This window comes from Rana temporaria, chromosome 3 (genome assembly GCF_905171775.1).
Source record: "Rana temporaria chromosome 3, aRanTem1.1, whole genome shotgun sequence".
Taxonomy (NCBI): domain Eukaryota; kingdom Metazoa; phylum Chordata; class Amphibia; order Anura; family Ranidae; genus Rana; species Rana temporaria.
Genome location: NC_053491.1, coordinates 108641178 through 108659980, shown reverse-complemented (window position 1 = coordinate 108659980; position 18803 = coordinate 108641178).

The following is an 18803-nucleotide window of genomic DNA, read 5'->3' as shown; positions in this document are numbered from 1 at the left end:
GAGCAGCCAGGGCCCTCCCACTCCCCAACCCCAGCTCCTGTTGAGGAGCAAGCTGAGGAGCTTCCCCCCCCCACCACCCCAACTTCTCAAGCAGAAGAGCAGGAGGAAGAGAGCGGTCCTGTGAGCCTCATTCAGGAAGGTAAATATGTGCACAATGATTAATAACATTTCAACAACAAAATGTAGATATAAAAATGGACAACATATAAAGCGCACCTGTCAGATTGTAGAACCATAATATGGTATTGATGCTAGAAGTATACAGGTAGTGCATAATTATTAGGCAAGTTGTATTTTTTGAGGATTCATTTTATTATTGAACAACAACCATGTTCTCAATGAACCCCAAAAACTCATTAATATCAAAGCTGAATTTTTTTGGAAGTAGTTTTTAGTTTGTTTTTAGTGTTAGTTATTTTCGGGGGATATCTGTGTGTGCAGGTGACTACTATTACTGTGCAGAATTATTAGGCAACTTAACCAAAAAATAAATAGATAGCCATTTCAATGATTTATTTTTAACAGTGAAACCAATATAACATCTCAACATTCACAAATACACATTTCTGACATTTAAAAACAAAACAAAAACAAATCAGTGACCAATATAGCCACCTTTCTTTGCAAGGACACTCAAAAGCCTGACATCCATGGATTCTGTCAGTGTTTTGATCTGTTCACCATCAACATTGCGTGCAGCAGCAACCACAGCCTGCCAGACACTGTTCAGAGAGGTGTACTGTTTTCCCTCCTTGTAAATCCCACATTTGATGATGGACCACAGGTTCTCAATGGGGTTCAGATCAGGTGAACAAGGAGGCCATGTCATTACTTTTTTTTATTTAATACCCTTTCTTGCCAGCCACGCTGTGGAGTACTTTGACACGTGTGATGGAGCATTGTCCTGCATGAAAATCATGTTTTTCTTGAAGGATGGTGACTTTTTCCTGTACCACTGCTTGAAGAAGGTCTCTTCCATAATCTGGCAGTAGGACTGGGAGTTGAGCTTGACTCCATCCTCAATCCGAAAAGGCCCCACAAGCTCATCTTTGATGATACCAGCCCAAACCAGTACTCCACCACCACCTTGCTGGCGTCTGAGTTGGACTGGAGCTCCCTGCCCTTTACCAATCCAGCCACGGGCTCTTCCATCTGGCCCATCAAGACTCACTCTCATTTCAGCAGTCCATAAAACCTTAGAAAAATCTTTCTTGAGATATTTATTGGCACAGTCTTGACGTTGCAGCTTGTGTGTCTTGTTCAGTGGTCATCGTCTTTCAGCCTTTCTTACCTTGGCCATGTCTCTGGGTATTGCACACCTTGTGCTTTTGGGCACCCCAGTGATGTTGCAGCTCTGAAATATGGCCAATCTTGTGGCAAGTGGCATCTTGGCAGCTGCACGCTTAACTTTTCTCAGTTCATGGGCAGTTATTTTGCACCTTTGTTTTTCCACACGCTTCTTTTGTTTGATGATCACGCTTCAGAAGCTTTGCAACTTTAAGAGTGCTGCATCCCTCTGCTAGATATCTCTCTATTTTGGACTTTTCAGAGTCTGTCAAATCCTTCTTTTGGCCAATTTTGCCAAAGAAAAGGAAATTGACTAATAATTATGCACACCTGATATAGAGTGTTGATGTCATTAGACCACACACCTTCTCATTACAGAGATGTACATTACCTAATATGCCTAATCTGTAGTAGGCTTTCGAGCCTATACAGCTTGGAGTAAGACAACATGCATAAAGAGGATGATGTGGTCCAAATACTCATTTGCCTAATAATTCTGCACTCCCGGGATTTGTTAGACACATAACAAGTGTATACACATGATAATGATTGATTAATAAGCAAAAAAAAATATTTATTTATTTGGTAACGTTATTTGAAATCCAAATGTTTTTTTATTATATCCTAAAAGCATCAAGAGATCTGAGGAGGCAAAATATACTCATCGAAAAGACGCACCAGAAGATCCTTCAGAACCAGCGGAAGATGAGCTACCTCAACCAACAAAATGCTCTGCTAGAGCAGCAGCTATCGGGTCAGATTGCGGAAATGCACCGCATTCAGAAACGGATTGAGAGCTATATTTAAATTTATTTTTGTATTAAAAAAACTTATTTTTTGGAAATGTTTCATTTCTTTTTGAGATAGAGTTGTAGGTTTTTCAACACATCTAACTTCACATCAAACAAATCAACATCAACACATTTAACTTCATAATAAGCAAAAACATTTTATACTATTATTTTATTTAACATTAACCTAGGACAAACTAAAGCACACGACACAGACACGACGAACACAAAATAAACTGTTGAAAAATGAACATAACAAAAGCAACAATATATATATATATATATACAAAGAGAGAGAGAGGGAGAGCAAGAAAGAGAGAGAATGCAGATGAGCTCTTGCAGTCAGCCCAATGGTTGCAGTATAAATGCCGCAAAACAGGGTTTAACATAAGGTTCATTGTTATAGTTACACTTGCTGTTTAGATCCGGTCTGGTAGTCCGGTCTGGTAGCTTGTAGCGGAGGCTGTTGGTGGATCCGCTGTGCCAGAAAGGTCATGAAGCTTTACTCAGCATGGAGGCAGCAGCAGGAGTATTAAAATATAATATAACTAGACAATGCATTTCCTGAGGAAAATGCGAGTGGGAATGCTGAATAGCTTAATTGGTGAGCCCCTTGCCAAAGACATTCACCATAACCACTACACTATCTTTAGGACACACAGCTTCTTTCTCTATCTGCAAAGTATAGAGTATGCTGACTTCCTGGTCGCCACTCCCCCCTCAATAGGTTTCCCCTCCCCCCCAGGTCAGTGAGGAGGAATATTGCACTGAGGTCAGGAAAGTTATTTATGGAAAGAAATAACATTACAAACGCTTTTAATTCACAGATCTAATACATGATTTAAGCCTCCAAACAAAGCTTAATAAATCCTCAAACGTACATGCAATTGATACAACGACTACACCGTTTGAAATACACGGCCCTTGTAAACGCATCGATATGAAATTTATGTAGATAAACTTAAAAATGTGGCCATTTCTGCGATTTAGAAAAGAGCGTCTTTGTGAGTTCTGCAGCAACATTTTTTAGATAATTTCACATGAGAGTCTATGAGACATAATTTCTGGCTGTTGCTCCAATAATTAAAACTAAAATACGTATCGCAGAATTGGTCACATTGCCATAAACCAGACAAGCATAGCTACGTTTTGATATAAAAATTGTGTATGAAAAGTAGATCTTGTGGGCGTGAGACCAATTTGTTTCCCCTTTTTGTAAAGATATTTTTAATTACAAAGATCTCCAATGTTAAGGTCACATGACAGACTCTAAATCCCCTCCATAGGATTACATTATAACCTATTGCATTTTTGTGAAAAATTCGCAAAACGTAAATTGCGTTTTCACCAAAAAATTGTAAACGATAACGATCTGAAAAGTCATAGCCGGATAGCTAAATATTTTGTGACCGCTTTAAAGTTTTTTCAGTGTCTGTAAGTGAAAGTATGAAGTAGCTGAAACTTTTGGCATGGCATGTGAATTCAAAGGGGAAAAGGATGTTCTCATTGACTTCAATGTTTAAAAAAAGGGTCTAAAAGCTTAAAATTTATAAAAGTGTAAAAAGTAGAAAAAAACTTGAAGAAGTCCCATCATTAGCTGAACGAGACGAACATTTTTACAGTTGAATGGTCTCAATAGCTGAAAGTATGCCGAAGTTACGCAGAACCAAAAAACTTAAGGAATAATAAGATTACTAAATTTACGGATATCAATACTGGAAATGTTTATTAAAGCATTCACACTAATTAAGATTAATACATTTACGGGTATCCATACTAGGAATGCTTATTAAAGCATTCCCACTAAGTATCACACAGGCATGATTTACAAGCAGTAGTGGTAATAGTAATACATAGCATAAAAACACTTGGGGAATACTTTACAGCATCAGTAGTGGTCATAGTAGTCAATAGTGTACCAAAAAATTGGGACACAGGTGTCTTGACTGAGCTGTAATAGTAGTAGTAGACATTGACAATACAGTGTCAAATCACTCGGGCAAGAGGTGCCATGATGAACAGCAGTCTTAATAAGAGTATATAGGGTGTGAAATAACTGCTGACATAGGTGTCTTGACTGGGCAGCAGAAGCAGCAGTAGTAGTATTAACAGTAGTAGTTGATACAGAGTCATATCACATGGGCAGGAGGTGCCATGATGAACAGCAGTAGGAATAGGAGTATATAGAGTGTCAAATAACTGCTGACATAGGTGTCTTGACTGGGCAGCAGCAGCAGAAGCAGCAGTAGTATTAACAGTAGTAGTTGATACAGAGTCATATCACATGGGCAGGAGGTGCCATGATGAACAGCAGTAGGAATAGGAGTATATAGAGTGTCAAATAACTGCTGACATAGGTGTATTGACTGGGCAGCAGCAACAGAAGCAGCAGTAGTATTAACAGTAGTAGTTGATACAGAGTCATATCACATGGGCAGGAGGTGCCATGATGAACAGCAGTAGGAATAGGAGTATATAGAGTGTCAAATAACTGCTGACATAGGTGTATTGACTGGGCAGCAGCAACAGAATCAGCAGTAGTATTAACAGTAGTAGTTGATACAGAGTCATATCACATGGGCAGGAGGTGCCATGATGAACAGCAGTAGGAATAGGAGTATATAGAGTGTCAAATAACTGCTGACATAGGTGTATTGACTGGGCAGCAGCAGCAGAAGCAGCAGTAGTATTAACAGTAGTAGTTGATACAGAGTCATATCACATGGGCAGGAGGTGCCATCATGAACAGCAGTAGGAATAGGAGTATATAGAGTGTCAAATAACTGCTGACATAGGTGTCTTGACTGGGCAGCAGCAGCAGAAGCAGCAGTAGTATTAACAGTAGTAGTTGATACAGAGTCATATCACATGGGCAGGAGGTGCCTTCATGAACAGCAGTAGGAATAGGAGTATATAGAGTGTCAAATAACTGCTGACATAGGTGTCTTGACTGGGCAGCAGCAGCAGAAGCAGCAGTAGTATTAACAGTAGTAGTTGATACAGAGTCATATCACATGGGCAGGAGGTGCCATGATGAACAGCAGTAGGAATAGGAGTATATAGAGTGTCAAATAACTGCTGACATAGGTGTATTGACTGGACAGCAGCAGCAGAAGCAGCAGTAGTATTAACAGTAGTAGTTGATACAGAGTCATATCACATGGGCAGGAGGTGCCATCATGAACAGCAGTAGGAATAGGAGTATATAGAGTGTCAAATAACTGCTGACATAGGTGTCTTGACTGGGCAGCAGCAGCAGAAGCAGCAGTAGTATTAACAGTAGTAGTTGATACAGAGTCATATCACATGGGCAGGAGGTGCCATCATGAACAGCAGTAGGAATAGGAGTATATAGAGTGTCAAATAACTGCTGACATAGGTGTCTTGACTGGGCAGCAGCAGCAGAAGCAGCAGTAGTATTAACAGTAGTAGTTGATACAGAGTCATATCACATGGGCAGGAGGTGCCATCATGAACAGCAGTAGGAATAGGAGTATATAGAGTGTCAAATAACTGCTGACATAGGTGTCTTGACTGGGCAGCAGCAGCAGAAGCAGCAGTAGTATTAACAGTAGTAGTTGATACAGAGTCATATCACATGGGCAGGAGGTGCCTTCATGAACAGCAGTAGGAATAGGAGTATATAGAGTGTCAAATAACTGCTGACATAGGTGTCTTGACTGGGCAGCAGCAGCAGAAGCAGCAGTAGTATTAACAGTAGTAGTTGATACAGAGTCATATCACATGGGCAGGAGGTGCCATGATGAACAGCAGTAGGAATAGGATTATATAGAGTGTCAAATAACTGCTGACATAGGTGTATTGACTGGACAGCAGCAGCAGAAGCAGCAGTAGTATTAACAGTAGTAGTTGATACAGAGTCATATCACATGGGCAGGAGGTGCCATCATGAACAGCAGTAGGAATAGGAGTATATAGAGTGTCAAATAACTGCTGACATAGGTGTCTTGACTGGGCAGCAGCAGCAGAAGCAGCAGTAGTATTAACAGTAGTAGTTGATACAGAGTCATATCACATGGGCAGGAGGTGCCATGATGAACAGCAGTAGGAATAGGAGTATATAGAGTGTCAAATAACTGCTGACATAGGTGTATTGACTGGACAGCAGCAGCAGAAGCAGCAGTAGTATTAACAGTAGTAGTTGATACAGAGTCATATCACATGGGCAGGAGGTGCCATCATGAACAGCAGTAGGAATAGGAGTATATAGAGTGTCAAATAACTGCTGACATAGGTGTATTGACTGGGCAGCAGCAGCAGAAGCAGCAGTAGTATTAACAGTAGTAGTTGATACAGAGTCATATCACATGGGCAGGAGGTGCCATGATGAACAGCAGTAGGAATAGGAGTATATAGAGTGTCAAATAACTGCTGACATAGGTGTCTTGACTGGGCAGCAGCAGCAGAAGCAGCAGTAGTATTAACAGTAGTAGTTGATACAGAGTCATATCACATGGGCAGGAGGTGCCATGATGAACAGCAGTAGGAATAGGAGTATATAGAGTGTCAAATAACTGCTGACATAGGTGTCTTGACTGGGCAGCAGCAGCAGAAGCAGCAGTAGTATTAACAGTAGTAGTTGATACAGAGTCATATCACATGGGCAGGAGGTGCCATGATGAACAGCAGTAGGAATAGGAGTATATAGAGTGTCAAATAACTGCTGACATAGGTGTATTGACTGGGCAGCAGCAACAGAAGCAGCAGTAGTATTAACAGTAGTAGTTGATACAGAGTCATATCACATGGGCAGGAGGTGCCATCATGAACAGCAGTAGGAATAGGAGTATATAGAGTGTCAAATAACTGCTGACATAGGTGTATTGACTGGGCAGCAGCAGCAGAAGCAGCAGTAGTATTAACAGTAGTAGTTGATACAGAGTCATATCACATGGGCAGGAGGTGCCATGATGAACAGTAGTAGGAATAGGAGTATATAGAGTGTCAAATAACTGCTGACATAGGTGTCTTGACTGGGCAGCAGCAGCAGAAGCAGCAGTAGTATTAACAGTAGTAGTTGATACAGAGTCATATCACATGGGCAGGAGGTGCCATGATGAACAGCAGTAGGAATAGGAGTATATAGAGTGTCAAATAACTGCTGACATAGGTGTATTGACTGGGCAGCAGCAACAGAAGCAGCAGTAGTATTAACAGTAGTAGTTGATACAGAGTCATATCACATGGGCAGGAGGTGCCATCATGAACAGCAGTAGGAATAGGAGTATATAGAGTGTCAAATAACTGCTGACATAGGTGTATTGACTGGGCAGCAGCAGCAGAAGCAGCAGTAGTATTAACAGTAGTAGTTGATACAGAGTCATATCACATGGGCAGGAGGTGCCATGATGAACAGCAGTAGGAATAGGAGTATATAGAGTGTCAAATAACTGCTGACATAGGTGTCTTGACTGGGCAGCAGCAGCAGAAGCAGCAGTAGTATTAACAGTAGTAGTTGATACAGAGTCATATCACATGGGCAGGAGGTGCCATGATGAACAGCAGTAGGAATAGGAGTATATAGAGTGTCAAATAACTGCTGACATAGGTGTATTGACTGGGCAGCAGCAACAGAAGCAGCAGTAGTATTAACAGTAGTAGTTGATACAGAGTCATATCACATGGGCAGGAGGTGCCATCATGAACAGCAGTAGGAATAGGAGTATATAGAGTGTCAAATAACTGCTGACATAGGTGTATTGACTGGGCAGCAGCAGCAGAAGCAGCAGTAGTATTAACAGTAGTAGTTGATACAGAGTCATATCACATGGGCAGGAGGTGCCATGATGAACAGCAGTAGGAATAGGAGTATATAGAGTGTCAAATAACTGCTGACATAGGTGTCTTGACTGGGCAGCAGCAGCAGAAGCAGCAGTAGTATTAACAGTAGTAGTTGATACAGAGTCATATCACATGGGCAGGAGTTGCCATGATGTACAGCAGTCTTAATAAGAGTATATAGGGTGTGAAATAACTGCTGACATAATTGTCTTGACTGATCCAAAGGAGTCATGGGAGAAAATCATGTGGTCAGATGAGACTATAATATAATTTTTTGATCATAATTTCACTAACCGTGTTCGGAGGAAGAATAATGATGAGTACCATGCCAAGAACGCCATCCCTAATGTGAAGCATGGGGGTGGTAGCATCATGCTTTGGTGGTGTTTTTCTGCACATGGGACAGGGTGACTGTACTGTATTAAGGAGAGGATGACCGGGGCCATGTATTGCAAGATTTTGGGCAACAACCTCCTTCCCTGAGTTAGAGCTTTGAAGATGGGTCGAGGCTGGGTCTTCCAACATGAGAATGACTCAAAGCACACAGCCAGGATAACCAAGGATTGGCTCTGTAAGGAGCATATCAAGGTTCTGGCGTGGCCTAGCCAGTCTCCAGACCTAAACCCAATAGAGAATCTTTGGAGGGAGCTCAAACTCCGTGTTTCTCAGCGATAGCCCAGAAACATGACTGATGTAGAGAAGATCTGTGTGGAGGAGTGGGCCAAAATCCCTCCTCCAGTGTGTGCAAAGCTGGTGTAAAACTACAAGAAATGTTTGACCGCTGTAATTGCAAAGAAAGCCTACTGTACCAAATATTAACATTGATTTTCTCTGATGTTGAAATAGTTATATTCAGCACTGTAAATACATCAGGTCCGGGGCTTCATCAGGGAATGCATGGCAAGGGACCCTTCAGCGCCCTGAACCGACGACGGGTGCCAGAAAGTCACCGCCGATCCAGGACTCATTCATCTTTATGAATGTGAGTCTGTCCACGGAGTCTGTGGACAGACGGGTCCTCTTGTCCGTGACCACCCCACCTGCCGCGCTGAATGTCCGCTCAGATAGTACGCTGGAGGGGGGGCAAGACAATAACTCCAGCGCATACTGAGCGAGCTCGCGGCAGGTGTCCAATCTGGCAACCCAGTACTCCATGGGGTCGTCGGTGCTCATACTGTCAGAAGCACCGACGGACGCCATGTAGTCTGCCACCATGTGGGCCAGCCGCTGGTGGTGACTGCTGCTGCTGCTGCTGGTGGTGGTACTGGGTCGCTCGGTTTGGAAGAACATCCTCATCTCTTCCATTAGGTCCCCTGCTCGGCTGCAGCTGGGTGCAGCCACCTGCTGGGTGAGATGAGGGGGGACAACTGGAGGCCGGGGAGTTGCCTGCTCCAACCGTCTGACAATGGCTGCCTGCAGTTCCTCCATCCGGTGCTGCCTCCGGCTGGCTGGGATGAACTGCTCCAGTTTCCCCTTGCACCTGGGATCCAAAAGGGTGGCCATCCAGAAATCATCCCTCGTCTTGATGGTCTTAACCCGGGGGTCCCTCCTGAGGCATCTCAGCATGTGGGCAGCCATGGGGAAGAGCACAGCCCGCTGTGACTCCTCAATGCTGGCCAGGTGAATGAGGTGCGACTCTTCTTCCCTGAGGCGCTGCTGGTCAAACTCAGACATGCCCAACCCCCGGACTATCGGTGCCCCCAACACCGGCTCTCCCTCCTGACCAGGCCCTGACTCCGGGACGACACCAGCAACCACCTCCTCCTCCTCTTCATCATCATCCTCCTCCTCCTCCTCCTCCTCCTGGTCCTGGCCCTGGTCTCGGTGGAGCATTGCTGACTCCTCCTGCTCCACCAAGGCACTCTCCCCAGCCTCGAGCAGGCGATCTAGTGTCCTCTCCAGCATGAACAGTATTGGCAGCACGCTATTGAGGCCAATTTGCTCACTGCTGACCATCTTGGTCGCCTGCTCGAAGGAGGACAACACTTGGCAGACCTGGTTTATCTGCCCCCACTGCGCACAGGCGATGAAAGGGAGTTGTGGTGAAGCCCTCTGAGTGCCTAGTTCCATCAGGTACTCCCTCACCGCCCTTTGCTGCTCCCACAACCTCTTCAGCATGTGGAGGGTGGAGTTCCACCGCGTCACACTGTCCACAATCAGCCTGTGAAGGGGCAGATTGTACTTCCGCTGCAATTTGGACAGGGACGCGGTAGCGGTTGGGGAGCGCCTGAAGTGGCTGGCAATCCTACGCGCCTTTGCCACAATGTCACTCAACCCTGGATAAGTGCGCAGGAACTTCTGCACCACCAGGTTGAGGACATGTGCCAGACAGGGCACGTGCGTCAGACTGCCAGCATGGAGGGCGGCGAGTAGGTTGCTGCCGTTATCGCAGACAACCATACCTGGCTGGAGCCTTCGGGGTGTCAGCCACTTCTGGACCTGAGCTTGAAGTGCTTTCAGCACTTCTTCTGCAGTGTGTCTCCGGTCCCCTAAACTAACAAGCTGGAGCACGGCCTGACAGCGCACGTGCCCCACACTTGAGTAGCTACGGGGGCGCTTGCTGGGAGGCTCAGCAGCTGCGGAGACAGTGGCTTGAGGGAGACCAGCAGTTCTCCCCTGGACACCCCGGGGCGGCACCACAAGATCGGTTGCCGACGATCCCTCACCGACGCCTCGGAGGGAAACCCAATGGGCCGTGAAGCTGATGTAGCGTCCCTGCCCATGCCTGCTGGTCCAGCCATCCATTGTCAGATGAACCCTGTCGCTGACAGCGTGATCCAGCGACAGGGTTACATTCTGCACAATGTGCTGGTGTAGGGCAGGGACACCAGTCCTGGCAAAGAAATGGCGGCTGGGGACACGCCATTGGGGTTGGGCCTGCTCCAACATCTGCCTGAAGGGGTTGCTGTCAACTATGTTGAAGGGCAGCAGATGTTGGGCAATAACCCTTGCCAGGAGCCCATTGAGGGAACGCACACGTCGGTCTCCAGGGGGGAAGGGAGTGGTGCGGTCAAAGGCGTCTGAAATCGACGCCTGGCGCCGGACGGCAGTGCGGGACACAGACGTGGAGGGTGCTGTGGAAGTAGAGGTCTGGCTGCCGGTACCAGTACCTCTACTAGAGGGAGCGGGGGGGCATGACCTGCTGGAAACAGATGAAGATGTGGCAGGGGCTGCTGTACCCTGCTCACTTGTGGTGGTGGCGCTGCTACCACCACCACGCTTCATCTCCTCATACAACGCCCAGTGGTTTATCCTCAGGTGCTGGTTCAGGGCTGTGGTACCCACCCGAGCCAAACACTTCCCTCTCTTCACCCTCACTTTACAAATCCGGCAGATGGCCACGGTAGGGTTGTCTGCCACCAGGGTAAAGAAATTCCAGACAGGTGACTTCAGCACCGCCCTCCTGTCAGATGGGGTGACGCTTACTTGCACCTGCTGGGATTCGGTGCGCACAGGTGGAGCTGCCTGCTGCTGCTGCTGCTGCTGCTGCTCCTCCTCCTGACACCTCCTGCTGCCATCACCAGTGGAGACCCTGACGATGGTCTCCCTGGTGGTGACCTGGCGCACCGTTTCACCAGGGTGCCTACCTTCCCCGTCGTCACTGACGTAGTGAGCCGACGCGTCAGATGGCAACCATGATGGGTCACCCTCTTCGCCCCCAGAGATGTCAGACCAAGGGCTGAGATGTGTTGGTCTGAGGGAACCACGTGACATGGAGCCTCTAGCCTGGCTCCGCTGTCCCCTCACCCACGCCTGGGTCTGACTAGGTGCTGCTGTTTCCTGCACCAAAACAGCAGCACCAGTTTGAAGGGATGTCTCTGGGATACTGCCAGCAGGTATCCCATCCTCCTCATCCATCCCTTCAAAAAGGTCCTGACCATCAGGACAGAGCTGGAGGTCTGCCTGATGCATGGCCTCCCCCAAGAGATCCCTATCACTGTCGCTGTCGAACAGTAAGATGCTGGACTCTTGGGGGCTGGGGGGGGGGTAGTACAGGCAACGGTGTAATGGTGGTACTACTGTGAGTCGGGACCGACGACTCAGTGGCACTGCTGTGCCCCATGTAGTCCACCACTACTTGAGCCTGAGATGGCAATATCGGGCGGCTGCCCGATGGGAAGAACTCCCGGATCAGGCGTACTCCCCTTGCACCCGATCCTCTACCACTAGTAGGGGCACGAGAGGTACCCCGTGCTGGCAGCGATCCAGCACTGGGAGTAACTCCCCTACCCCTACTGCCACGGCCACGGATGCCGCTCATAATTGCTGATATGTGTGTGGGGGGGTTAAACTTTATTGGGGGGGAAAATGTGAACAAAATGTGTTTTTGTGTTTTTTTTACAAGACAGGCACGCAGACAAAGACGTACACAGACAGCTACTAAACTATAAGAAAAGTAGTACACCAGACAAGGACTACAAAATTAAAGAAAAAAAAAAAAAGCACTAAACAAACACTAACTTTTTTTTTTTTTTTTTTTTTTAAACACAAAACACAGACACTAAACACACACTAAGCTAAGCTAGATGAAATAAATGTACACTAACAGTGTGTACACTTACTACACAAAATTTAACTAAACTGAACACAAAACTTAGCTTTTATAAAAGCTCTTTAGGGAAAACTAAACAAAATTTGAACTGAGATGCCTATCAAATATCACTGAACAGCGAACCTGCAAGATCTGACAGTAACACAAGATGAACAAAACTTAGCTTTTAGAAAAGCTCTTTTATAAAGCTCAGCAAAACGTGTTCTGAAATCTCTTGCAAATATAACTGAACAGGGAGGATTGCAGGATCAAACAGTAACACAAATGAAAAAAACAGCACAAAACAGCACAAAACGTAGCTTTGAAAAAAGCTCTTGGGTCTATTGCTTTGAAAAAAGCAGTTGATATACTGGAAAAGATCCACTGGAATCACTAAATAGCAATGCTGGTGATGATCTAAATCAATCAAGAACAAAGACACAGGAAACCAGGAACACAGAAACAGCCTCCACACTCTATAGCCAGCTTCTGAATCTGCAATGAAATGGTGCTGGGAGTGAGCTTATATAATGTCCATGCAGGCAGGTTCCTATTGGTTGCTAACCTGTGACGAGTGTGGAAGGAGAACTCTGATTGGCTCTGATGCAAAAGGGCGGAGCAAATAATCGCGCAATATTCCTATTGCCGAATATTCGCATTGCGAATATTCGGCAATATAAAATGATCGCTTCAGCTACTCGGCCCAATGGCTCTAATCATACCAGCAATGCTTTCAGACGTCTATGGAGATCACTAGGATGTGATCTGTTTTAAAAATGAAACTGTAAAAATCGCTCTGATGCGGAAGATCGGGGCGAGGAAAATAATCGCGCGATATTGCGTTTGCCGAATAATCGCATTGCGATCTTTCTGGAAAATTCAATGAACGCTTCAGCTACTCGGCCCAGGGTCTCTAATGATACCAGCAATGCTTTTAGACGTCGATGGAGATATCTAGGATGTGATCTGATTCAAAAAAAAAATTGTAAAAAATCGAATATTCGGAATTGCGAATATTCACCGCGAATTTCGAAATATAGCGCGATTTCTCGAATATGCTATATTCGAGTCGAATATTCGCAATGCGAATATTCGTGAGCAACACTAGTGATGTATGCACCTACCTCCAGACCATCCTTGTCCTCTCTGTCAGCCTTGATGACAGGCACAGCTGGAGAAGTTGGGAGAAGGTGTGCAGGCTCTGGGAGGATGTCACTGCTGCTCAGGTCTTCTCTCACTCCCTCTCGTGCTGTTCCTTCCAGTCAGCCTCCTGCTTCTCCCCGGGGCCCCCACTCTCTGTTGTCCTCAGGTGATGATGCTGCTCTCCCTCACATCAGATGCTGTGTCCCTCTCTGGTATGTCAGGGGGCAGCCTCAGAGCTCAGCTGCTCTGGGTCCCAGGAGGCAGACAGAGCAGAAGCGCGGAGGAGGAAGTGAAATCCTCCCGCGCTTTCAGTTCTGAACAGAGGGGGTGCACTGCAGCTCGGAACAAACGCCCGTCCACTCTACACAACACGTCCTGCGTCAGCACGCTACCTTCCCGATGCGCGTTTCGTCATAAAATGACGTCATCTGGGGCACGGATTTTATGACGAAACGCGCGTCGGGAAGGTAGCGTGCTGACGCAGGACGTGTTGTGTAGAGTGGACGGGCGTTTGTTCCGAGCCGGCCGGCTTCTCTCTGTTTTTATTTTCATTGACTCTGTAAGTGCAATCTTTTTATTATTAAACGCATTGTTTAAACATACTTCACTATGTGGGCTCTATCACTTCCTTTATGTACCCACTGAACACGGAGAACACGTAGGACTATCATTACAGCCCAGGAATTAAAGGCCCAGGCTAGGGTTTTAGCCACTTGCTGTTGTTCTTATCCGTTCTGGTAAGCCTCCTATTTATAGGGTGCTGGTGATGGTGGTACTTTAAGTCACTTTTTTCCTATATGTGTGCTGATCAAACGTACTTCACCATTGCAATATTTTTTCCTATGATACGGCTCATTAATTTGGCTTCCGGTGGAGACTTCAAGAATCCTCTTCCTTTTCCATCTTCCCCTGTGAGGACTATTTTAAAGGCCTTGACTGGGGTTTGCAGTCGCAAGCACACACTGCTTGCCATCTGGTAAGCCTCCAATTTTTTACTGGTTTGAGGTGTTTTTCTTTACTTGTTTCTCAACATTGCCACTCCTATACGAACTTTATTTCTGTGGATGCATTAGGACTGCAACTATTCTCCTTTTTAGTATCGCATCGATTTGAGATATTGGCTTCAGAATTTTATATATTTTTCAAAATATTGCTTAGATTTATTATTTTTAGCGCAACAACCTTTCTTCCTCATTACTAGCTGAATACCCGGCGTTGCCCGGTCTTCCTATCTTAACCTTTTGGGGAGGAAAATCATAGTAATATAAATATACCCATCTTTTATATAAGGGTGTTGGTAAGGGTTAATTTAACTGTTATATATTTTTATTTGGCATATAAGTAATATGTATAGCGGGTATTATTGAAATATCTCCAGGCGTACAGAAGTTATGTGGGAACATACATTTTCCATTGATTTGCATGGGACTTTAAAGGAAAACCCCGACCCTCACAAATGGGGGTAGTTAAGGGATAAATTAACTATCAGTGGTATCAGTGAACAGCAGTGGTAATAGGAGTATATAGAGTGGGAATTAACTTTTTACATAGGTGTCTTGACTGAGCAGCAGCAGTAGTAGTAGTAGTAGTAGATACAGAGTCATATCACTTGGGCAGGAGGTGCCATGATGAACAGCAGTGGTAATAGGAGTATATAGAGTGGGAAATTACTTTTGACATAGTTGTCTTGACTGAGCAGCAGCAGCAGCAGCAGCAGCAGTAGTAGTATTAGCAGTAGTAGTTGATACAGAGTCATATCACTTGGGCAGGAGTTGCCATGATGAACAGCAGTAGGAATAGGAGTATATAGAGTGTGAAATAACTGCTGACATAGGTGTATTGACTGGGCGGCAGCAGCAGCAGAAGCAGCAGTAGTAGTATTAACAGTAGTAGTTGATACAGAGTCATATCACATGGGCAGGAGTTGCCATGATGTACAGCAGTCTTAATAAGAGTATATAGAGTGTGAAATAACTGCTGACATAGGTGTATTGACTGGGCGGCAGCAGCAGCAGAAGCAGCAGTAGTAGTATTAACAGTAGTAGTTGATACAGAGTCATATCACATGGGCAGGAGGTGCCATGATGAACAGCAGTAGGAATAAGAGTATATAGAGTGTGAAATAACTGCTGACATAAGTGTATTGACTGGGCGGCAGCAGCAGCAGAAGCAGCAGTAGTAGTATTAACAGTAGTAGTTGATACAGAGTCATATCACATGGGCAGGAGTTGCCATTAAGTACAGCAGTCTTAATAAGAGTATATAGAGTGTGAAATAACTGCTGACATAGGTGTATTGACTGGGCGGCAGCAGCAGCAGAAGCAGCAGTAGTAGTATTAACAGTAGTAGTTGATACAGAGTCATATCACATGGGCAGGAGGTGCCATGATGAACAGCAGTAGGAATAAGAGTATATAGAGTGTGAAATAACTGCTGACATAGGTGTATTGACTGGGCGGCAGCAGCAGCAGAAGCAGCAGTAGTAGTATTAACAGTAGTAGTTGATACAGAGTCATATCACATGGGCAGGAGTTGCCATGATGTACAGCAGTAGGAATAGGAGTATATAGAGTGTGAAATAACTGCTGACATAGGTGTATTGACTGGGCGGCAGCAGCAGAAGCAGCAGTAGTAGTATTAACAGTAGTAGTTGATACAGAGTCATATCACATGGGCAGGAGGTGCCATGATGAACAGCAGTAGGAATAGGAGTATATAGAGTGTCAAATAACTGCTGACATAGGTGTATTGACTGGGCGGCAGCAGCAGCAGAAGCAGCAGTAGTAGTATTAACTGTAGTAGTTGATACAGAGTCATATCACATGGGCAGGAGGTGCCATGATGAACAGCAGTAGGAATAGAAGTATATAGAGTGTGAAATAACTGCTGACATAGGTGTCTTGACTGGGCAGCAGCAGCAGAAGCAGCAGTAGTAGTATTAGCAGTAGTAGTTGATACAGAGTCATATCACTTGGGCAGGAGGTGCCATGATGTACAGCAGTCTTAATAAGAGTATATAGAGTGTGAAATAACTGCTGACATAGGTGTATTGACTGGGCGGCAGCAGCAGCAGAAGCAGCAGTAGTAGTATTAACAGTAGTAGTTGATACAGAGTCATATCACATGGGCAGGAGGTGCCATGATGAACAGCAGTAGGAATAAGAGTATATAGAGTGTGAAATAACTGCTGACATAGGTGTATTGACTGGGCGGCAGCAGCAGCAGAAGCAGCAGTAGTAGTATTAACAGTAGTAGTTGATACAGAGTCATATCACATGGGCAGGAGTTGCCATGATGTACAGCAGTAGGAATAGGAGTATATAGAGTGTGAAATAACTGCTGACATAGGTGTATTGACTGGGCAGCAGCAGCAGCAGAAGCAGCAGTAGTAGTATTAACAGTAGTAGTTGATACAGAGTCATATCACATGGGCAGGAGGTGCCATGATGAACAGCAGTAGGAATAAGAGTATATAGAGTGTGAAATAACTGCTGACATAGGTGTATTGACTGGGCGGCAGCAGCAGCAGAAGCAGCAGTAGTAGTATTAACAGTAGTAGTTGATACAGAGTCATATCACATGGGCAGGAGTTGCCATGATGTACAGCAGTAGGAATAGGAGTATATAGAGTGTGAAATAACTGCTGACATAGGTGTATTGACTGGGCGGCAGCAGCAGCAGAAGCAGCAGTAGTAGTATTAACAGTAGTAGTTGATACAGAGTCATATCACATGGGCAGGAGGTGCCATGATGTACAGCAGTAGGAATAGGAGTATATAGAGTGTGAAATAACTGCTGACATAGGTGTATTGACTGGGCGGCAGCAGCAGCAGAAGCAGCAGTAGTAGTATTACCAGTAGTAGTTGATACAGAGTCATATCACATGGGCAGGAGGTGCCATGATGAACAGCAGTAGGAATAGGAGTATATAGAGTGTGAAATAACTGCTGACATAGGTGTATTGACTGGGCGGCAGCAGCAGCAGAAGCAGCAGTAGTAGTATTAACAGTAGTAGTTGATACAGAGTCATATCACATGGGCAGGAGGTGCCATGATGAACAGCAGTAGGAATAGGAGTATATAGAGTGTGAAATAACTGCTGACATAGGTGTATTGACTGGGCGGCAGCAGCAGCAGAAGCAGCAGTAGTAGTATTACCAGTAGTAGTTGATACAGAGTCATATCACATGGGCAGGAGGTGCCATGATGAACAGCAGTAGGAATAGGAGTATATAGAGTGTCAAATAACTGCTGACATAGGTGTATTGACTGGGCGGCAGCAGCAGCAGAAGCAGCAGTAGTAGTATTAACTGTAGTAGTTGATACAGAGTCATATCACATGGGCAGGAGGTGCCATGATGAACAGCAGTAGGAATAGGAGTATATAGAGTGTGAAATAACTGCTGACATAGGTGTATTGACTGGGCGGCAGCAGCAGCAGAAGCAGCAGTAGTAGTATTACCAGTAGTAGTTGATACAGAGTCATATCACATGGGCAGGAGGTGCCATGATGAACAGCAGTAGGAATAGGAGTATATAGAGTGTCAAATAACTGCTGACATAGGTGTATTGACTGGGCGGCAGCAGCAGCAGAAGCAGCAGTAGTAGTATTAACTGTAGTAGTTGATACAGAGTCATATCACATGGGCAGGAGGGGCCATGATGAACAGCAGTAGGAATAGAAGTATATAGAGTGTGAAATAACTGCTGACATAGGTGTCTTGACTGGGCAGCAGCAGCAGAAGCAGCAGTAGTAGTATTAGCAGTAGTAGTTGATACAGAGTCATATCACTTGGGCAGGAGGTGCCATGATGTACAGCAGTCTTAATAAGAGTATATAGAGTGTGAAATAACTGCTGACATAGGTGTATTGACTGGGCGGCAGCAGCAGCAGAAGCAGCAGTAGTAGTATTAACAGTAGTAGTTGATACAGAGTCATATCACATGGGCAGGAGGTGCCATGATGAACAGCAGTAGGAATAAGAGTATATAGAGTGTGAAATAACTGCTGACATAGGTGTATTGACTGGGCGGCAGCAGCAGCAGAAGCAGCAGTAGTAGTATTAACAGTAGTAGTTGATACAGAGTCATATCACATGGGCAGGAGTTGCCATGATGTACAGCAGTAGGAATAGGAGTATATAGAGTGTGAAATAACTGCTGACATAGGTGTATTGACTGGGCGGCAGCAGCAGCAGAAGCAGCAGTAGTAGTATTAACAGTAGTAGTTGATACAGAGTCATATCACA